At 39.5% G+C, this 12763-nt stretch overlaps 1 protein-coding gene across 4 annotated transcripts in view; it reads right to left on the bottom strand.

The window, feature by feature from the left end:
• SLC36A4 (solute carrier family 36 member 4) overlaps nucleotides 1–12763 on the bottom strand; it is a 133046-nt gene that overhangs the window by 21830 nt on the left and 98453 nt on the right. The window lies entirely within an intron of this gene.

Below are 12763 nucleotides of genomic sequence, written 5' to 3'. Positions count from 1 at the left end.
AATCACATATTTGCAGCTAAAATGAGATGCAGTAGATGCACAAACACAGTTGCTTACACTTCAATGCTAAGCAGTCTCACATTTTGTTAGACTTGCATGATAGCATCAGAAATAAAAAGGCAATCTAGGTCTACATTATCGTTCAGCTGCCCATAAAATCATACATTAAAAATGAAACCTTTCAGATATGATGCTGACAAGGATCCAAAACAATTTTGTTTCTCCATCCAAGCACGCATAAATCAATCTCAACAAAATCTTTTCCTGTATAATACTACAGCTTAAAATGGTATAAAACAAAAACTAGCACAGTCTGAAATTTAGTGGTGCTGGTAGAGCCATACTTTTAGAAAATATTTCTGTTAGTTAAATATACAGGAGCAGCCTGAAATGCCTGACAAGCTGTAATCAGCACGTTAGCACTGCTTAGTTATGTCTTAACTACGAGGAACACAACATGCAATGTAGCAGTTGCAGTTTGGTGACACTCAACAACAATACAAATAACCTCAATTTTTACATTGGAGATGTTGGTAAAGTAAAAATAGTACAGCAGAACATAGAAGTTCCAGCTGCTACTCAAGCTTCTACCAAAGTACATCATACACACAGGATAAAAAAAAGAACAACCGCTATTAATGTAAAGCACAGGAAGACTGGAGCACTACAGAAGACTGTAGTTTTCATTTTCCTTTAAAATTTAATTAAATACTGAGTTATCAGTTTGAGAATCACCTTAAAAATGAGATCTAGGTGTTTTCTTCTCTGCAAAATGCCTGGAATTTCAACAGAAGTAACTGCCCACCCTGCACCCTAGACAAAGTCTTACCAAAGAGCATTTGCTAATACACCAACCCCATGCTGTCACATACACTCAATGGAGATTTGCCTCTCCCCATTTAGGAATCAGGTGCAATCTTCTTGTTTTCCTGACAGACACATATTCAGAAGTACCAAAAGCTTTGTAATTAATGCTATTAAATACTTACACTTTTATCAAATGAATAAATAAAAATAATACAAACTAATTGAAAGCCTTCATGATCGTGTATATTTTTGTGAAGACATTCTGAATCAAACATTTTAAAGTACTTGATATTAACTATTTTTTATTTAAGAAAGCTCACATTACCTCACCACATTCTTACAGAGAACTGTTTATGTTTCAGTTCTAACAAAAGAAGTAAGGGGTGGGATGTACAGCCATACAGATTGGAATACAGTAGCAATATAGTACAACTAGAGTACACTCAGCAGTTTGCACTTACAGTTGTTGGAATGGGTATTTTAAGTAAAAAAATCCAAGTATCAGCATCTTTGGAAGAAATTTATTTACAATTCAGTACAGACACTGAACTGCACTAATGGTAACCAAAATGAATGCAGCATTTCAGCGCGGGTATTCAAAAACACATGCTCAAAAACAGTCCATATTAAATCTCCACGTACTGCTATGTGTCTGCTAAGTAAGCAGGGTGTTTCCCTCATCACAGGATCACCTGCAGTTGCATCAGACAAACCAAAGAATAAACCTCACTTGCACCCTGCACAAAAACACCACTTTCTTAAATCTGAACATCAGAGTCAAAACTAAGTACCACGTAAGCAACTGCTTCATAGAGATGAGCTGAAATTGACAGTGCCTTCTATGTATTAACATAAAGATAACCGAAGATAAATCTCTGAATGACAACATTTAGCCTCAGTAATAGACACAGAGCTGTATGTCTTGAAGAAAAAAAACACCCTCAGGGATTTGGAACACACAAGGGTAGAAGTAGAATTGAAATAGGGAAGAAAGGTCTCATCGAGATCTAAACTTTCTCAAACATAAGCACTTTTAATATTTGAAATTTTTAGATTTGGATTACTTAAAGAAGACCAAATTTTAAGATATATTTTCCCAGCTCTGGATAGCTGAATTTTCTGCTGCAGCCAAGAAGTGAATAGGACATTAAGGTATTTCAGATCCCATTCAGCATTAATAAAATTGATATTCAAACACTGAAATACATTTCTTGTATCCATGTTACAAAAAGATAATGAAAAACTAGAGAAAAAAATTGGAAGAAGTTTGCTGTCAAGCAGATCAGAAGGCAGAACAGATGATAGGAACAATTTGAGAAGTGACCTGATTAACCTATACTAGGAGAAAATAGAGTATACTTTGATTTTAGTGGAGGATAATGATTCAAAACTTGGGGCCTAGAAGTCAAACATAGATGGAAAGTGAAATATAAGGCTTGATAAACTTATTTATTTTGGTTCAGAAGCCTCTGCTGAAAATAAAAGCATACTGCATTTTACCCAGACAAACTTTTGTGACTTGGATTTGGATTAAAATATCGATCCATTTCATTCAATGTGAGACATTTCAGTAAATGAGCAAAACTCTTTTTGAAAATAAAAAATCCTACCTATTTTAGCTGTACCAATGACAGATGAAGCGTCTCTAAACTGTAAGAGCTCTTAGAATCATAGAATGGTTTGTGTTGGAAGGGACCTTTAAGATCATCCAGTTCCAACCCCCTGCTATAGGCAGGGACAATTCTCTCTAGACCAGGTTGCTCAAAGCTCCATCCAGTATGGCCTTGAATGCTTCCAGGGAGGGGACATCCACAAGCTCACTGGGCAACTTGTTCCAGTGTGTCACCACTCTCACAGTAAGGAATTTCTTCTTAATATCTAGTCTACATATATTGTCTTCCAGTTCAAAGCCATTTCCCCTCATGCTGTCGCTACCTGCCCTTATAAAACGTCCCTCCCCAGCTTTCCTGTAGGCCCCTTTCATGTACTTTATAGCCACAGAAAGGTCCCCTCAGAGCATTCTCTTCTCCAGGCTGAAGAGCCCCAATTCTATCAGCCTGTTCTCATAGGGAAGGTGCTCCAGCCTTGATTTTGTGTAGATGATCCAGCCAGATCGTGTTCACTGCCCTCCTCTAGAGATGCTCCAACAAATCCATGTCCTTCTTGTGTTGAGGGCTCCAGAACTGAACACAAAGCAAAGAATCACACTAGAGCAAAGACAGTATGTGGCACCCTTTTATTCTACAAACGCATCCTCAATCCATGACTGAGGCTCTAGTTTTGAGTTTCACACCACTTCTGTGGTCTGCTCCAGTTATCTGTAAATGTAATTATAAATATTACAAGCATAATATGGAGGAATTAATGCTATTGATTTCTCTGTCCCATAGGTCTGTTTATGAGGGTGGGAGCTCTTACAGGGGATTTTTAGTATAAACACTTTTCACAATCTTTGGCAACCAGAAGATTATGTAGGGATAGGTAATGGGTACAACATCATACAAATGTATATTTGTATAAAGAACATGCAATACGATCTTTAGATCACAGGAAGAATCAAGGCTTTAGAGGTAACCTTGATTTCATGATTTCTTGGCTTTAGAGCTTCACAGCAAAAGCAGAGAATTGTTCCGGATAGCATGAGCTGAAACTAGATTTGAATAGAATCACAGAATCATACAAAACTTCATTTTATGTACTTAATATATTCAACTTCTTTTGTTTAATAACTGCAACTTCTCCAGACAGAAATCTATCAGTTTCTCAGCATTTACACTTTTGTGGTCATACAAAAACCTTTGGCACTATACATGTTTTTTATCTTTCATGCAGACAGAATCACAGAATCACAGAATCACAGAATTGTAGAGGTTGGAAGGGACCTCTAGAGATCATCGAGACCAACCCCCCTGCCAAAGCAGGTTCCCTACACCAGGTCGCACAGGTAGGCGTCCAGGCGAGACTTGAATATCTCCAGAGAAGGAGACTCCACAACCTCCCTGGGCAGCCTGTTCCAGTGCTCTGTCACCTCACCGTGAAGAAGTTCTTACGCACATTCGTGCGAAACTTCCTGTGCTGCAGCTTATGTCCGTTTCCCCTCATCCTGTCTCCACGTACCACTGAAAAGAGACTGGCCTCACCGCTATGGCCGCCACACCTCAGATATTTATAAACCTGGATCAGGTCCCCTCTCAGTCTTCTTTTCTCAAGGCTAAACAGACCCAGTTCACTTAGCCTTTCTTCATAGGGGAGATGCTCCAGGCCCTTCACCATCTTTGTGGCCCTCCGCTGGACTCTTTCCAAGAGATCTCTGTCTTTTTTGTACTGGGGAGCCCAGAACTGGACACAGTACTCCAGATGAGGCCTTACCAGGGCAGAGTAGAGGGGGAGGATCACCTCCCTCGACCTGCTGGACACGCTCTTCTTAATGCACCCCAGAATGCCATTGGCCTTCTTGGCCACGAGGGCACACTGCTGGCTCATGGTCAACCTGTCGTCCACCAGGACGCCCAGGTCCCTCTCTGCAGAGCTCCTCTCCAGCAGCTCATCCCCCAGCCTGTATTGGTGCATGCAATTATTCCTCCCTAGGTGTAAGACCCTACACTTGCTTTTGTTGAACCTCATCCCGTTTCTTACTGCCCAGCTCTCCAGCCTGTCCAGGTCTCGCTGAATGGCAGCACAGCCTTCAGGCGTGTCAGCCAATCCTCCCAACTTCGTATCATCAGCAAACTTGCTGAGGGTGGCCACTATCCCCTCATCAAGGTCATTGATGAAGATGTTGAACAAGACCGAACCCAGCACAGACCCCTGGGGGACACCACTGGTTACAGGTCTCCAGCCAGACTCTGCACCACCAACGACGACCCTCTGCGCTCTGCCAGTCAGCCAGTTCTCAACCCACCTCACTGTCCACTCATCTATCCCACACTTCCTCAGCTTTGTTATAAGGATGTCGTGGGAGACAGTATCAAACGCCTTTCTAAAATCAAGGTAGACTACATCTACCGCTCTTCCCCCATCCACCCAGCATGTGACAGCATCATAGAAGGCCACCAAGTTGGTCGAGCACGACCTCCCCTTGGTGAACCCATGCTGACTACTCCTGATAACCTCCTTTTCTCCCAGTTGTCTGGAGATGGTATCCAGCACAAGCTGTTCCATCACCTTTCCAGGGACAGAGGTGAGGCTGACAGGCCTATAATTACCCAAATCTTCCTTCTTGCCCTTTTTGAAGACCGGAGTGACATTGGCTATCCTCCAGTCTTCAGGGACCTCCCCTGTTGTCCAAGACCTCTCAAAAATGATGGAGAGCGGTTCGGCAATGACCTCCGCCAGCTCTCTCAGCACACGTGGATGCACCCCATCAGGTCCCATGGACTTGTGGACCTTAGTACTGCCTAGGCGCTCACGCACGTCCTCTTTTCTGACTAAAGGGAAGTCTCCCATTCCCCAGATCCTCTCCCTAACCTCCAGGGTGTGGGATTCCTGCGGGAGAGCCTTTTCACTGAAGATGGAAGTAAAGAAGGCATTCAGTATCTCTGCCTTCTCAGCATCCCCCGTTACGAGGACCCCCCCCTCACTTAGTAAGGGGCCCACATTCTCTCTAGTTTTCCTTTTGCTATTAACATACTTGAAGAAGCCATTAACATACTTGAAGAAGCCAAGACGTTTTTAGTCAACAGAAAAAAAGGCCAAGCAACAGCACTAACACGAAAAATATTATTTCCTCATTTCATTGGACAGCGTTTTGGTAAATGTTCATTATCTAGATGACGGAATTAATTAAAATGCAAAATATTTAATATAGTTTTCATTTTCCCTCCTAAACAAAAACCTGAAGTCCCAAACCACAGTTTCAACTTGAAGAAGCATACGCATTGACAAGTTGCCTTCTGCTTACACTGGCTTTAAAAAACTTCCTAGACATCATCAAAAAGCATAACAGTACTTGTTTCATGGAAGCAGTTTAAAAAAGCAAAATTTCCAAGTAGCTTTTTTAATCTATTAAAGGCAGTCAATTTAGAAGAAGCACAGGGAGTAGGAAGCAATGAGAAATTCAAATTTACTCACTGCCCTTAAAAAAAAAAAAAAAAAAGCCACAACCTTGTGCTTTACTTGCTACAAGTCATTACTCCTTCAAACGTTTCAATCAATATTTGAGATTCTTTTCTCTGAATTGGATTAGTGGAGCAATTTGTTTGCCAACTTTTACAGCAATTACCTTGCAAACTGTCAGAGCAATGGAAATGCTGTTACAGCTATGTATTGCACCAACAATCAAGGTTGGGCATATCATTGAAATGTCTGATTTCTGCAGCTGAGGTCAAGGTTTCTGTTTACAGCATAGCTTCAAGCGTTCCTTCAGTGATGTTAATTCTGCAGCTGACCCACAAAATCCTGACGGTTCATCATGCAAAATTAAGAGCTGAAGTCTAGAAGGCACAGCCAACTGTGCTTAGAGACAAAATTATGGACTGAAAAAATGCTGTGATGCCATGTCCTGTTCTTGAGGTCTTAATTCTCTGCTTTCATTTAGGAAGACAGTGAGGACTATTGCTAACTACAGACAGGAATTTCAAGGAGCTGCCACTTCAGTCAGCCACAATCCTTCATCCCTTTTTTTCCCCTCAATCTAGCCATCACACACTGGGCAGTCAATGCACTGCATGGGGCTGCAGTGACCATCAAAACAGCACCACAATTGTACTCCACTTCTAGGGACTGTAAATAAATTCTTTCTGACCTATGATTGAGTACATTTAAGAATTGCCAGTGCAATTTAGGTTTCCTGTGGAAAAAGGATCAGTAACAGCCATACACAAAAAAGCCTTCAAAGTGCCACCAGATATTTGCAACAGGTTTTGCCTTCCATAAGTTACTTGAGAAGTGAGCAAGGGAAACCAGTGGTTTGCTGCTGATCTGAGTGCAAGAGAAATGAAATTTCCGCTGCATTTTCCAATGTATATGGAAGCCTCCTGAAGGACTCAATTTAAATTGATGTTGTGATAATTAATATGCAAATAACACACATCTGTTTCCTGAGGATGACAATATTTTTTTCTCAGTAGGAATATATTGGATACGAAGCACACTGCATATATTTCTATTCATCATTTCCTTCTTTCACAAAAGCAATCCAAGAATCATCTCTGCTTTCAGAAGCATTTCTACTGCCAAAGACAAGCCTTGGTATGCATCACCTGCTTCCCTTTCCTTTTTCTTATTTGCTCCATTTGTACCAACTCACAGAACTTTCAAGAATCAGTTTTCATTGCATTAGAGGAGTAGAAGAAGGTACAAAAATTATTTAGCTTTGACTATTTTACTTGTGAGGGTTTTTTGTTGTTTTTTTTTTTGTTTTGTTTTGTTTTGTTTTTTTCTTCACTGAAGAGCTGACCAGGATTTCTTTGATGTCATAAGCCTCTTTTTCCTTCACAATAAAGCAGATATGCTTAAGAATCATGAGTGATTATTAATTTAAAAAAAAAAAAAAAACCTCAGAAGATTTTCAGGTTCACATGCTGACTTAAGAAACCTGAATTTCTGAGATGCAGTGATGATGCCGTGATTTTAATAGTCATAACGTGGTTATTGCTACAAATTCATTTCAAGCCTAAATGCAATGAAGCATCTCAAAACACTCATAAATCAGAAAAAACTCTTCCAAATTGTGTATGATATAGGTGATGCTGATGAAGACTTTCATGGCACTAATAAGGAAAATTCACGGTACAGTGAAATATCACAAGACCATTTAGAAAGAAAGTTTCTGGAAGAGTGAGATGAGTTTAATTCCCTCAACAGAATTGCTGGCAAACTCCCTGAACTCTGTTCCCCTTCATAATCCATCCTGCTCCTGAGCTCCCAGCATAGCCCTGTCTGGGCACATTACCACACATCTCACTCTCTGCTTCCCCTTCTTTTGTTCTCATCAAGAGCAATCAGGATATAAACCATCACCATGCTTATGTTTTAGAACCAAATTTTGTTTTCCTAGGTGTTCAAACAACACCTTGTGCATTACTTCAATTCCTTGGCTGAATCAAATCATTTCCTCTAAAGAGTTCTTTAGACAGTGTATAATCACAGGTATTTTCATTATTCCATTACTATATTTAATCCCAGTGTTCATTTCAGATCAATCTGCATGAATATGAATGCAAAACAGATGGTTTTGTACAGCATGACATTTCGGGGCAATTTTGTGGCAATGGAGTAATCAACATCATTATATATTTCAACAGACGCTATTTTCTGACAGCATTTTTTTTAACTTGCAACATCAATAATATTTTATGAATGCTTTAACTGCCGCGTGAGTTGTGTTTACCTAACTGATGCCTGTAAGGTGCTCTAAGGACATTATGCACAGATGTGATGCATGAAGATCCATTTTCTATGTTGGAAATGTCTTTGGAAAGTAATTTCATGGCATTACTTCAGAAATAATTATGGAGAACTTGGTGATCAGTGACTGTGGCACTCCAACACATACACCTTTAACCAGAGGAGCCATCCTCTTGGTTAAAAAATAAGAGAGAAAAGAGCAGAACTGATCTGCAGGAAATGAACAGTGATAAGATCTGTACAAACTAAAAAACACAGTGTGAAGGGAATGAAGTTTTGCATGCCTGAGGGGAGATTCTTGCATAAAGTTTAACTGGGCTGAGTTTGAAAGGTTGAATCATACTCAGTAAGCAACTATAAATACTACTTATCTCACCATCAGATATTTCAAAAGCATGAAACGTGCTTCTGAAAATTACCTGGAAACGTTTTAGATGTATTTTAAGAATTATGTCTCTTTTCGTATACTATTATGTATTTCACTTTAGTCATTATTATTTCTTTCACAATCTTTTTTTCTGCAATCATGACTTCCCTAAGTAAACATGAGATCACAGCCTTTGAGGCAGAAGTGAGCCCCTCTGGATTTGAAGTTAAATTTCCCACCTCCAAGGGAAGCCAATGGCACTGACACTCTCAATTTCAGCACAAGAGGTACGTGTCTACTGTTGAGCTGAATGAGTCCTGTCTTGGGATTCTGAACTACAGAAAGAAAGAAAGAAAGAAAAAACTAAGATATCGTGCAGTCCTTACAAAAGACCAGAAAAATTTAACAAGTTTTTAAGTATGCAATTTTGTGTCTTCCCTGAATAAGTATCTCATCAGGAAGCTGTAATTCTTTTTCAGTAATAAAATGATTTCCAATTCATTTCTGCACTGCCGTTCTCCATAACAACATAAAGAGGAACTGAGTTAGCTCTGCCTATCTAGATCTCAAAGCAATAGAAAATGGCAGTCAGAGCAAAAAAAAAATGCATTGCTAAGAAGAAAGACTCATCCCTGAACAGGATGGGAGAAACAGAAAGAGCAGCCGAAGGCTGACATGGATGATGGAGTTGCAGATACATAATGGCACAGGAAGGCAGGCACAGTGTATATCCACTCCTTACAGGTGGAAACTACTTAGAAACTACAAGCATCTGTAAAAACCTAAGAGACAATTCCAATAGCTGCAGCCACTCCACAAGAGCTAAGTCCCTTTACTGCTTCTGCTGTTCAATAAACATCATTTTTACAAGCATTTCCAAATGACCGCAAATAACTGCAAAGCTGAAGGATTACATTCATCTTCATGGTCAAGGGTAGGTACTCCAATTTTGCTAAATAACATAATAATGGAGAAAAGGATTAAAAAAAATTAATCACCAAATGATAACCAGATGGTTTCAGTTACACTTGTTGGGTGCACATTAGATATCCGTAGTAAATGCTTACACCTAGGCTGCATTAATTGAAAGACTTCATTCTTTAAAATGTTGTCTATTATAAGAATTTAGAAAATAAGCATTTAGAATAAAGATATACAAAGACAAACCACACTTCAGATACATTTACCATGTCAGATACTTACAGGAGCTAAATTGTATGTACTTAATCAACCTTTTTTTTTTTTTTTTTAATCTGTTTCTTACAGATGACAGATATCAAAACTATCATTTGTATTATGAGTTCAAAACTAACAGAAAAGAAGTTTTAGGAACTGCTACATCATGTACCACAGTTTTCTCAATAATCAACTTGTCATTTTCTAATGGCTTATAGGTTCATCTGTTTCACACCTAAGATCTCCAGATGCTATGTGTGGTAAAGGGGTAAAATAGTTTTTAATATGTACATTCATCATAGGATGTTCATTGCCAGTTTATCTGGACTGATGCAAAAGATACAACTTTACAACATAATGGAAAAACTCCATAATGCTAAAATGTTACAAATTTAACTAAACATGAGGTATATTTAAAAATCAATTTCAAACATTGTTTACTATTGATATACTTGGAATCTAAGGAAAAATTGCTCTTAAAACACCTCAGCGCATTTTAAAATCCTGTTTTCAGATGCAGAGGATGTACGCCTGCATGGTTCATGAGCATACTGGTATGCATTGGAAAAAGGCCACAAAGACTGGCGCCCTTTTCCTGGAAGGAGAGTTTTAAAGAGCTGGCGCTGCTCAACCTGGAGAAGAGAAGCTCAGGGGAATCTCAACAGTGTCCATTAATACGAGTATGGAGCCAGGCTCTTGCCCAGTGCTAGGACAAGAAGCATATATTGAAATAAAAGTTCCATTTAAACATAACAAAAGTCATTTTCACCATGTAGGTGGTCTGGCACTGGCACAGATTGCCCAAAAAAGCTTAGCAGTCTCCATTACTGGAGATCCTAAAAACCCACCCAGGCACAGGTGCCTGAGCAGGAGACTGGAGTAGATAATCTGCACAAATCCCATTCCAGTTACTCTGTGATTCTAGATTTGCTTTCATATTTTGGGATATCATTTGGTCATTTACCTGTATAATGAAATTGCTTAGAAATTGCTATTTGTATCAGTTCTTCTAGTTCACAGAGATGGACAGATTAGTATAGCACAAGCAGTTTAAATGATAATACTGAACATAAAGACAGAATAATGGTTAATTTCATAAAGCCAAAACTGAAGTGCACTAGAAGTACCTACATTAACTCAGTAATACAAACATTTACCTTTTTCACTGTGACAGCACAACCAATGGAAGTTTATCAAATTATGTTCTCTCAAACCAGATTTTTATGTGCTTATTAAAAAAAAAAAAAAAAAAGAGGGAAAAGATTTTACCACATTGGAACCTCTGGAATCAGGATGTATACACGATACGAGTAGACTCTAAAAAATTGTATGTTTCTAAAATACATATGGTTCTGAAAGTCAGGCACTGTGAATACACCCTGATTAACAACAAAAATCCAAATTTTATTATTATCAGATAAACACTACATGGGACACCATATGCATAATTATCTCAATCTGTAGATTCTTTACAAATGCCCTAAAAGTGTGCCTCAAACACTCAACTAGCAACAGGTGGAAAGGGGTATTCTCTGCACTGTAATAATAGATCAGCAAGACCAGTGTATTTGTAATGAGCCATTTTTGTGCTAAACAGTACTAATTCCCCAGCTCTCAAAGTACCTACTAACTAGGATATCCCTTGAGAATACTTGGACAGATAAGTAGGTGGCAAGAACATAAGACAGTAACAAAGGAACACCTAATTTTCCCGACATGTATGTGCACCATCAGCTCAGTGGCCATCCCTTACAAAGCAGATAAAGCATAACGAAGGTAGTGTAACTACTGTGTTACATCTCCACTCGACAAAAGCATACCACTGTTACTTTATGGAGGAAAGATGCTATTGGTGTAAAACAGAGAGAACAGACATAACTTTGGCTACCATGCAGTTTTCAATAGCACTCACTGTTAAAAAACAAACTTGCAAGAAATTAAGTCAATACAATTTCTTTTCATACTATCAACAAATCCCATTTTCTGCCTTGTTCTCTTAATTGCCAGGCAACATTGCTTAAGTAAAGCCTGGATTTATGAACCAAGCAATAATTAATAACGTTGTATTTAGGATCTGTGCACGTACAATGATCTTAAGAGAAATATTAAACTAAGTGGACCAAATTTTACAGAATATTTGGAAGTTGTAACTGGCACCTTCAAGAATCTTAATTCTCCGCTGATTTCTAAGGACCATAGTGTGGAATCAGCTCTGCATAGACAGCATTATTTTAGTCATAAGATTTGTGCACTATGTACATTTTCTTCTTGCCCTTTGAAATAATAGGAATATTTAGGGTTTTTGGCTAATTCAAGGTAAATGTCATGTGTCCAGTACATTAGCAAAAAGAGTTAAGACACTACGCACTTTACTAAGGCAAAATTTTACTACTAAAAGTGCCGTTATTACATAACATTAAATCATTCTAAAATAAAATGCGCAAGTATTCACAATCAATATCACCAATATTATATAATTCCGACCCGAACAGCAGCGTACCATTGAGTCCAAGAACCAGCCCTGCAACTGGCTCTGCTGGTTCGGCCTACCCAACTGCTCCACCAAGATCGAGAAATGGAACAAAAACCAGCCCCTTCCTGAGGAGCAGAGCCCGATTCACACCAACAAACAGACCTCAAACTGGCTCTGCTGGATTGGACCCAACACTTGCACTCGGAATGGAGACAAAAAAATGTGCGTCCTGAGGAGAGGCTGCCCATCAATGCTGAGCGCCGTGCCTCCAACTGGCCCTTCAGGATTGGCCTTTCTCCACAACCCAAATGGGTATCGACCAGTATCAGCGAGTCTGTTGTTCCAGGGGGCCCAAAGCAGCAGTCCCCGCGCACTGAGCAAGAGGCCTTCAGTGTGTCTGACATCCTGAGCCACCCCATTACGCAAAGCCAGATAATCAGCCTGCTCATAGATTTGTGGGGAGGCTGGTATCTGTTTCTGATTCTACAGAGCCTGCTTTGGCACAGGGCTTGGATCATCGCGAGAGGTGACTTCCAGTCCCTACAATTCTGTGATTCTGCGTCAGGGAGAACACTGTGTTGCTGAGGAGGAGA

The sequence above is a fragment of the Meleagris gallopavo genome, chromosome 1 (genome assembly GCF_905368555.1).
Source record: "Meleagris gallopavo chromosome 1, MGAL_WU_HG_1.1, whole genome shotgun sequence".
Taxonomy (NCBI): domain Eukaryota; kingdom Metazoa; phylum Chordata; class Aves; order Galliformes; family Phasianidae; genus Meleagris; species Meleagris gallopavo.
The sequence above is the reverse complement of the archived record's forward strand: the minus strand, read 5'-3'. Positions and strand labels throughout refer to the sequence as shown.